The sequence below is a fragment of the Triticum aestivum genome, chromosome 7D (genome assembly GCF_018294505.1).
Source record: "Triticum aestivum cultivar Chinese Spring chromosome 7D, IWGSC CS RefSeq v2.1, whole genome shotgun sequence".
Classification (NCBI taxonomy): Eukaryota; Viridiplantae; Streptophyta; class Magnoliopsida; order Poales; family Poaceae; genus Triticum; species Triticum aestivum.
Genome location: NC_057814.1, coordinates 197,831,322 through 197,841,007, shown reverse-complemented (window position 1 = coordinate 197,841,007; position 9,686 = coordinate 197,831,322). Strand labels below are relative to the sequence as shown.

The 9,686-nt window shown below is 46.0% G+C and overlaps 1 long non-coding RNA gene across 2 annotated transcripts; it reads left to right on the top strand.

The window, feature by feature from the left end:
* Positions 1 to 7,970: 7,970 nt before the first annotated feature.
* On the top strand, positions 7,971 to 9,455 carry LOC123167712 (uncharacterized). Of its 2 annotated transcripts, XR_006484063.1 has the most exons (4): positions 7,971 to 8,249; positions 8,321 to 8,708; positions 8,824 to 8,973; positions 9,351 to 9,455. It is a non-coding gene; the product is annotated as an uncharacterized lncRNA (long non-coding RNA). The 2 variants fall into 2 exon arrangements; XR_006484062.1 differs by having other exon boundaries at positions 7,971 to 8,708.
* Positions 9,456 to 9,686: the final 231 nt, after the last annotated feature.

Sequence of the window (9,686 nt, the reverse complement as noted above, 5' to 3'; positions counted from 1 at the left end):
ACCCACCCGAAGAGCCGCCGTCACCAGTGCTCATCGAGAGCCTGATGCCCCGCAAGGAATGGGCAAAGGACCTCTGCGATTCAGTCAAGACACAAGCAGCCTGCGGCTTCATCATTGCCCGCGGCGGCCATGTCAACCTCGATCCCGACGATGTGGTGGCCAGGCTTGAGCGCATCCTTGGCGGAGTTGACGTCCCCGACGAAGTAGAACATCACAAACGTGATATCTTGAGGATGCAGATGATGGATGGAATTTGCTACCAGGCTAGAGACATGGAAATGGCGCAGTTCCATAGAGATATCATCGCGCGATCGCACACTGTCAAGCTCTTCTGGAAGATGCCGAGCAGCCCCAAGAGCCTCCCAGCGCCAGCAGCTCCGTAGGCAGAGGCGAGTCGGGACACTTGGAATGAACGGCCGCAAGGGTGCTATGCTGATCATGGAGTCCGAGAAGACCGTCGTCGGAAGGCCACCAGCTTAGCCTTTTAGCCTATATTTTATTATAATTGTATGCATATGTAGGTCGTGAGTGTTTTGGGCCTTGCCGCATGTGGCATTTTAAATTATCCTGAATATGTAGGACAATTATTAACCGTTGCCATTTTAAATTTGCCTCAACGGCGAGCAGAGCGTGCGCAGGGACGCCAGAGCAGAGCGCGCCGCGACCACCTCAAGGGTGAGCAAAACGCGTGGACGGACGCGAGCAGAGCGCGCCGCGGCCACCTCAACGGCGAGCAACCACGTGGTCAACCTTCTGGCACCCTGTGGGAGGCGCGAAGGCGCATCCATAAGACATGATAGTGATATCTTGACCGTCTGTGATAGTGGGCAGACACGTACACGTACATCCAAGAACACGGGCCCACGTTTCGGGCTTGCGATGCGTGCCATACTGTTGATCCAAAATAACTATTTTTGATGAGCCAGAACAACAAAAACGGGCTTTGTAGGCCCAGAACCATCAATAAATTTTGACCTTGTTTCTCGTCACATTGCATATTACAACGCAATAACTAATTGCAAATCTGTTCACACCTATCAAACTAATATGTATTCACACTTAGCATCGGTCTATAAAAACTACCCACTCACAAATTACTTCATAGTTCCTCTCCTCATCACCCACAAAACTGGTCTTTCCTCTCAAATCGTTCCACCATGAACGATAGGAGGAGTTTCGGGTGGACATATAACCAGGCAGCAAAGACCAAGGTCGCGGAAGCACTAGAGAGGTCCCGCCACGAAGCGGCAGCCGCAACAGAGATGTCCCGACGCACTGTGGAGCCCTCGAACGAGCTCTCACAAGCACGCGAGGGCTCTCACAAGCGCACTCGATCACGAGGAGCTCGCGTTGCTGAAGTCCTTGGCCGGCGACGACGACATTCTCGCTGGCCTCATTAAGCAGCAGGAGTTGGTCGACGGCTTGATGAAGCTGCTCGAGATCAACGATGCCTCGGTTGACAAGGCGACCGACCTCGTAGAGCAACTCATGGGTGAAAATGCGAAGCTCCTCAAGGCACTCGCCGAGAAGGAGGAGGAGGCCGTCGGCTGGAAGACGCGACATGAGCAGAGTAGTGCCTCGAGGATGATGCTGACAGCGGTCGTCGACGAACTGATGGGTGACTTGAGGAAGCTCCGGATCGAGCGCGAGAAGGAGGTGGAGGAATCCGTGGCTGCTTTCAAGAAAAGTCGTGAGGAATTGATGAAGGAGCTCAAGGATGTCGTCGCCCGGCGATCCATCGACGAGTAGAGACAGTAGTGACCCAGATCGTTGTCTGCGATTTCCTTCTTCTCTTGACTCCGTGTCTTCCGGGTTTTGTTGCATGTGGCATTTTAAATTATCCGGAATATGTAAGACAATTATTATCCGCACCATTGTAAACTTGTCGGCGTATTATCCGTTGCCATTTTATTTGTCGTTGTATTATCCGTTGCCCTATGTGGCAATTTAAATTAGGCCGGAATACAAGTTGAAAACACGAACAAAGCAAATGCTGCCATGGGATCACAAGCAAACACCCTCCGTCCAGGGGCTTTAATTAACCCATTAATGGAGAAGTTGTGAGCGAGGTGGGCGGCTGGTGGATGGAGGTCAAATAGCTCGCTTCTCGGTGAGCATGGGCGGCCTTGATGCTCGCACATGTCCCGTCGAGCCTGCGAGGTGGATAGGACACACGCGTCCCGTCGAGCCTGTGCGGCGGACTGCTCGCACGCGTCCCGTCGAGCCTGCACGACGGACTTCTCGCGCTCGTCCCGTCTAATCAAACAGTTGCACGCACGCCACCGAGTATGGTTAAATTTTGGCAGAGGTAGTGGCCGCACTTAAATGGTTACGGGAACACACGGTTCATATAATACAACCGTTTGCAATATTAATGTGTCAGCTATTTGTTGCAAAAGGACTTCGTTGGCTATTAATGTGTGCGCCTTGTCTAAAACTGGACGATTTTTTTACCACAGCATATATGTGCCACGTCATGAAACCATGCCAAGTTTCATGTATGTTGGGTGAGTTTTCGATTTACTAGGATTTAAAAACTGAGATTCTCAATGTTTCAGGACGACGAGAAGTTTGTAATTCATTCCCATTCCTTAAATGAGATCTAAACATGCACCCAATGACACATATACGATTTCCCACCCATTTTGCTTCACTGGAGCATGTGCTTGTAGTTCAAATTTGAATTATGGACTACATTAAATGCCTAGAAAACTTAATTAATATATACAACGGCCAAACGAACCCTGAACAGTTTCAAATTTCAGCACGACACTCCTGTTATTCTATGTTGCCTATAGAAAACAAAGTTCAAGGCGAGAAGAGGCAGCGATTATCGTTTCGCCCACAAGAGAGGCATGTTTCCCTACCGGAACCATGAGGGTTGCGAGAAGCTTCGATTTGTAAGACGCTTGTAATATAGCTTGGCCAAAATTGGACAATTATTTTACCACGACATATATGTGTCATGTAGTGACACCATGCCAAGTTTCATGATTTCCTGGTGAGTTTTTGATTTACAGAGATTTAAAAACCAAGATTCTTAATGTTTGTGGCCAAGCCAGGACGCCGAGACGGTTGAATTCATTTCCATTCGTTCCATGGGACCCAAACATGCACCCCGAGGACACATGTACGTTTTTTCTAGCCGTTTTGGTGCACTAGAGCATGTATTTGTAGTTCGGATTTGAATTATGGACATTAAATGCCTAGAAAACTCAATTCATGAATAAAAAAGGTCAATTGAACCCTGAATAATGTCAAAGTTCAGCGCGAATCTCCCGCTGTTCCGTGTAGAAGAAAATACAAGGCTAGAAGAGGGATCGATTATCGATTCGCCCACAAGGGAACATGTTTCCCTATTGAAACCACAAGGGTTCTTGCGACAGGCTCCGGTTTGTAAGAGGTTTGTAATAAAGCATGGCCCAAATTGGACAATGTTTTTACCATGACATATATGTGCCATGACGTGACATCATGCCACCTTTGATGACTTTCTGGTGAGTTTTGGATTTATGGGGATTTAAAAACCAAGATTCCAAATGTTTGAGGACGAGCCAGAACGCCAGTACAATTGTAATTCATTCCCATTCCTGGCATGGGACCTAAACATGCACCTAAGGACACATGTATAATTTTTCTAGCCATTTTGGTGAACTGGAGCATGTATTTGTAGTTCAGATTTGAATTATGGACATTAAATGCCTAGGAAACTCAATTAGTGTATAAAAAGGCCAAACGAACCCTGAATAAGTTTAAATTTCAGCACGGATATCCTGTCATTCATGTTGCCCGTAGAAGAAAATATAAGGCGAAAAGAGGCAGTGATTACATTTCGCCCACAAGGGGAACGCGTTTCCCTATCGGAACCATGAGGCTTCTTTGAGAGAAGCTCCAGTTTGTAAGAGGTTTGTAATAAAGCTTGGCCCAAATTGGACAATGTTTTTACCACGACATATATGTGCCATGATGTGACACCATGCCAACTTTCATGACTTTCTGGTGAGTTTTGGATTTATGGGGATTTGAAAACCGAGATTACAAATGTTTGAGGACAAGCCAGGACGCTGGTACGGTTGTAATTCATTCCCATTCCTGGCATGGGACCTAAACATGCACCCAAGGACACATGTATAATTTTTCTAGCCATTTTGGTGAACTGGAGCATGTATTTATAGTTCAGATTTGAATTATGGACAATGCCTAGGAAACTCAATTAGTGTATAAAAAGGCCAAACGAACCCCGAATAAGTTTAAATTTCAGCACAAATATCCTGTTGTTCCATATTGCCCGTAGAAGAAAATACAAGGCGAAAAGAGGCAGTGATTACATTTCGCCCACAAGGGGAATACATTTCCCTATCGGAACCACGAGGCTTCTTTGAGAGAAGCTCCGGTTTGTAAGAGGTTTGTAATAAAGCTTGGCCCAAATTGGACAATGTTTTTACCACGACATATATGTGCCATGACGTGACACCATGCCAACTTTCATGACTTTCTGGTGAGTTTTGGATTTATGGAGATTTAAAAACCGAGATTACAAATGTTTGAGGACGAGCCAGGACGCTGGTACGGTTGTAATTCGTTCCCATTCCTGGCATGGGACCTAAACATGCACCCAAGGACACATGTATAATTTTTCTAGCCATTTTGGTGAACTGGAGCATGTATTTGTAGTTCAGATTTGAATTATGGACATTAAATGCCTAGGAAACTCAATTAGTGTATAAAAAGGCCAAACGAACCCCGAATAAGTTTAAATTTCAGCACGGATATCATGTCATTCCATGTTGCCCGTAGAAGAAAATACAAGGCGAAAAGAGGCAGTGATTATCGTTTTGCCCACAAGGGGGACACGTTTCCCTATGGGAACCACGAGGCTTCTTTGAGAGAACTCGGGTTTGTAAGAGGCTTGTAATAAAACTTACGCAAAAATTGACAAAACAAATTCCTCGACATATATGTGCCATGTCGTGACACCATGCCAAGTTTCACGATTTTCGGGTGAGTTTTGGATTTACGGGGATTTAAAAACCGAGAATCTTCTCACGAAATGTTTTCAAATAGCACACGGTTCACTCACGAAAGCCATGTGCCTACTAAATCGTGGCCGATGCCCCCCTCCCCCTGCCGCAGGCGCGATATGATTCGTGCGTTCGGAATGGCCAGAACCCAAACCTCACGGATCATACATCTGCACCGTTGGATGCTCCCAGATCGAACGGTAATCCTCAGCCCTTTCGACAGCACATGCAGTATATGGGTAAGCACTGTGCGCATGCGTCGTGCTAGCTCACACTTCCTTCTCTACTAAGTTTTCTATATTAATATTGTTATTTATCCAAACAGGCTACCGTTTTCCCGCCACTCCTCTCATCGGTTTCCCGCCTCTTCTCCCATTGTTTTCCCGCTACCAGTGTCAGTGCTCATTGAAGGCTAGGCGGCGACACACCGGCCATGTAAATATTGCACATAGTTTCTAAAAGTAGGTCCCATAGGGTGACCAGCGTGAGACGCCTTAAAGGCAAGGAGGCAATTCCTATCAGCATGGTGCGGCTTCCCATCGGCTAGCCTAGTCGAATAGAACGCAGAAGTTAAGCGTGCTCGGGCTAGAGTAGTCCAAGGATGGGCGACCTGGTGGGAAGTTGCATATCTCAAGCTTCATTTAAATGCTATGACACGGTCATTATAGAGATAAAGAGATAAATATCTCTATAGTGATCTGTCATGGCGATTATATAAACCTTGGGATCCTTATTTTGCTAATTTGTAGACTATGTTTTTATTGATTATTTTTGCTCTAAAAAACTAAAGAATGATTGACTCTATAGTGACCTTTCATGGCGATTATATAAACCTTTTTCAGGTCGCATGAAGGGTATAGGTGGTAGGGTGTTCTGATCGAGCATGTCTCCCTTGTGCGGTTTATAGACGCTGGACATATCTGTGGGCTCCCCGAGGTATATATATTATCCTTTACCGAGAATGAGGGGGGCCCACACAATCTATCCCTTTGACCCAACAACGAGAAGGGTTTGACCATGATGGTTTCCTATTGCTATGCGTGCCATGTTAGACCAAATAAAGTTTGAGCGCATGCGTTGAACGACACCCCCCCCCCCCGCCGCCGCCGCCTCGAAGTTGAGAAACCAACATCGTACGTATTGAACCAGGCTTGGGGTCGGGTATGGTGTTTGGTTTGTAATGTAGTTGGTGGCACATTGTAGTTGTGCATTCGGGATTTAAACACATCACACACCACCGTAGCCATACATATTTTTGGGCCGCATGCAGTGTATACGGGGTCTTCTGATCGACCATGTCTCCTTTTGTGTGGTTTTTGTGATGACACGCATATCTGTGGGCTTCCCGAGTGTATATATATCATCCCTTTGACCGATAACGAGGGGTATGTGTTGGCCATGAATGGATTCCTCCTAGTTCGTCTTAGGGCCGGTCACCGTCACATGTCATTCAACCAAAGCTCAAGCTCATGCGCTGTGAGGATTCCCTCCCACATGCTCGGATTGCTGGGTTTGACCTACACCGTACCCTACGTATCTCGTCCTTAACTACCTGGCCTTCATGGTTGTTGTCTGTATCGAGATGTAGGCACCACATCTAAATTGTACATTATTCTATATTGAAAACACACATCACCCCTTCCAACGTACAACACACATTATTCTATTGGCCCAAGCGGTTTATCGATAACAACAGTTGCCGTTTGACCAAACGATAGATTCACTGGTCCGTCTTATGGTAGGTCATGGCGACATGCATGTATAACCAAAGTATCATTATGTGCATCCGCCCCGCTGACATGAAGTGGAAGGTGGTGGGTCAAGCACCCTAGCTAGCTACGACATTATGTCATTATAGATATATCCAAGGGTGCTATTGGGTTTGCGAGGCAGGTGCCACAAAAGTTGTGCATTGTGTATTTAAAGTTTTAAACATCACACCCAATATTCCTACATATATTTGGCCACTCCCAGGTGGTTCTTGACTTCTGGCCCCTCTCATCGATCTTCGACGACGCGCCCAACCGTGGGCCCGCGTAGTCAAAGTTGTGCATTGGAATTTTGAACATCACAGACCACCCTTGTCACTCATATATATTTGGGCCACATGCTGGTGTGGTTGTCTTCTGACCCTCTCTAACGTTTTTTTGCTGCAAAGACTGATGACGCTCAACGGACACGGGTATAATGTCTTAACCGTGTGCGATGGAACTGCGCTGTGAATCACCACGACTGCGCAAGCGCGATCAAAGGTGGAGGTACTGGCTCAACCGTGTGCGATGCAACTGCGCTGTAAAATCACCATGACTGCGCAAGCGCGAGCAAAGGGTGGAGGTACTGGCTTAACCGTGTGCGATGCAAGTGCGCTGTAAAATCACCACCTGCGCAAGCTAAAGGCGGGTAGTTTATTTAGAAATTAGGACGAACCGTGTGCGATAGACCAGCTAGCTAGAAATCTAAAAACAAACTACCCGCCTTGAGCGTTGCAAAAATCGGCGGTTCCACCACTTTTCCTTATTATTATACACGCCTATTCTTATTGGACCGTGCACGATTTTGGGTACTCCCGTCCCGCATCAATTCCTTTACCCAAATTTTAGTAGCTGTCGTACTTCAACCGTCGCCCACACTCCTCTAGCACCGACCTTATAGTAAAATTGCAGTAGCCGAGGCATTTGAACCGTCGCCCTCCCTCGTCCACCACCATCTCCACCCACCATTACTAATCTACTATATCTAAATAGGAGCCCCTCACTACTTGATTTCTCTGCATTCTCATGCATCCACGTCACCACAATTATTTTCGGCCATTCGATTCACCACAGATGGCTCGGATCTGTAGCTCGAATTGATCCCGGTGCTTCACGCGGTCACGCCCATCGGGTTGACTCCTCCCTCGACCCACGGAAGTGGAAGCGCACAGAAGCGAACCGTCCTCCAGTGGAAACGTCCTCCGTTCAGAATCCCTGGCCGTCTCCCATTCCCCATCCGTCTCTCTCCCCAACGACAAATAACCCCATGAGGCGATGGATGCAACAGAACGCAGCTTCATCTAGGGTTTGCGAGCACCATCGGAGGTAGCACCGGCGGCTACGGCGGGCGATGGCGCGGCAAGATTGCAAGGCAATCGATCTAGAGGATGGGTGGAGCCATACTTCAGCCACATCAACATCCTTGAGGGCAAGCTGGAGCCACAGTTCAGCTCCGAGGATTCATGATTCTCTACAGGTATCTGTCCCCCCGTGTCCCTCCAGTCATGCCTAGGTTGGCCCCGATTGGATCTGATCTAAGGTTTACAGACCCCCTCCCTATTTGTCTCTTTTTGCGGCGCAACATGATATACAAACGGCACCACAACCCCTTCATTTTCTGCCTAAACTTGCCAAGAAGCCAAAGGAGAGGCCACCGTTCGATTCTATCTTTTGGGTAACCCACTTCTGTTTACATTTTCCCTATTTGATTACCAATCAGGAAAGCCTCCGCTGCTGTTATGCTCTATGTACGAGGATGATCTATATGCTATGATCTATGTTTCAATTAGTTTTTTCGCAAGGCCTTAAAACATCGAAGTTTCCCATCTGGAGGGTGCATTGAATGGCAACAATCTGAATGACTCCCTGCCCACGAAACAGCGTGGTTGCCAAGCATGACATGACTGAATGCCAGATGGTCATTGTGTACAATCAGGTAGGTCTGTGCCCGATCTTGACTCTACTATTATAATTTTTAGGTTGCTTTTTTGCATATATTGTTCTTGATATATTATTGTTGGTGCATAATAGAAATAAATTTGATCTTGCAGCAAATACTCTATGTTCGATACGTTGATTATTGGAACGTCTAGGAACTGCTCAATACGACAGTATGTACTGATCTTTTGTAGGATAAACATCGTCAATGTTTTAAGCCGTGACAATGTCCAATAACATGTTGGACCAACTACAGTCTTAAGGTTTGTGCCAACATAATATGATTTTCATTCTCTGTTAATTTGTTACTGATATTATCTCATGGTAATTCTTGCCTATTAGGCCTAACACATAATTCTGCTTTAGTACTAACTAGCGGGGTCGCCCGCGCATTTGCGCGGCTAGGTCATTGTTTTTGTTGTGAAAATAGTTGATGTCCACTTATTTTAATGCTAATAATATATATTACAATTCTAATGGCCTTATAAGTGAAACTTTGTATCATGCTTTTGCAATATTGGTGATTTATTGCTTCAAATAAATTCAAATTTTAACAAAAGAATTCGAGTATCACCTAAAATAATGTACCCAATTTGGTATCGAAATGCAAAAATATTTACAACTTAAAGCGTTTTTGTAGCCATGTAATAGTTGCGGGACATTTGTGCCACGGGGGTTGACGTGAAGCTCAGGCACTTGGACTCTAGGCTGCTTGCAGCCTCTAGGCAACCTAATCTCCTATGGGTAGGTCAATTATCTCTTCCCTGCCACCTTAACTTCTCTTTCCATTCTTTCTTTCCATTCTCAAGCTTTTATCCACAATTTTAAGAAACATCCCAACAAAACATAATTTATTAACTCTGATGTCTAGAATATCTTCCAACTAATGTATGTTGCTTAGTCATCTAGCACAATATAAACTTATTTGCATGTATTTGAAAAAAACCAGAACTAACCTCACCTGCTAAATATTGCC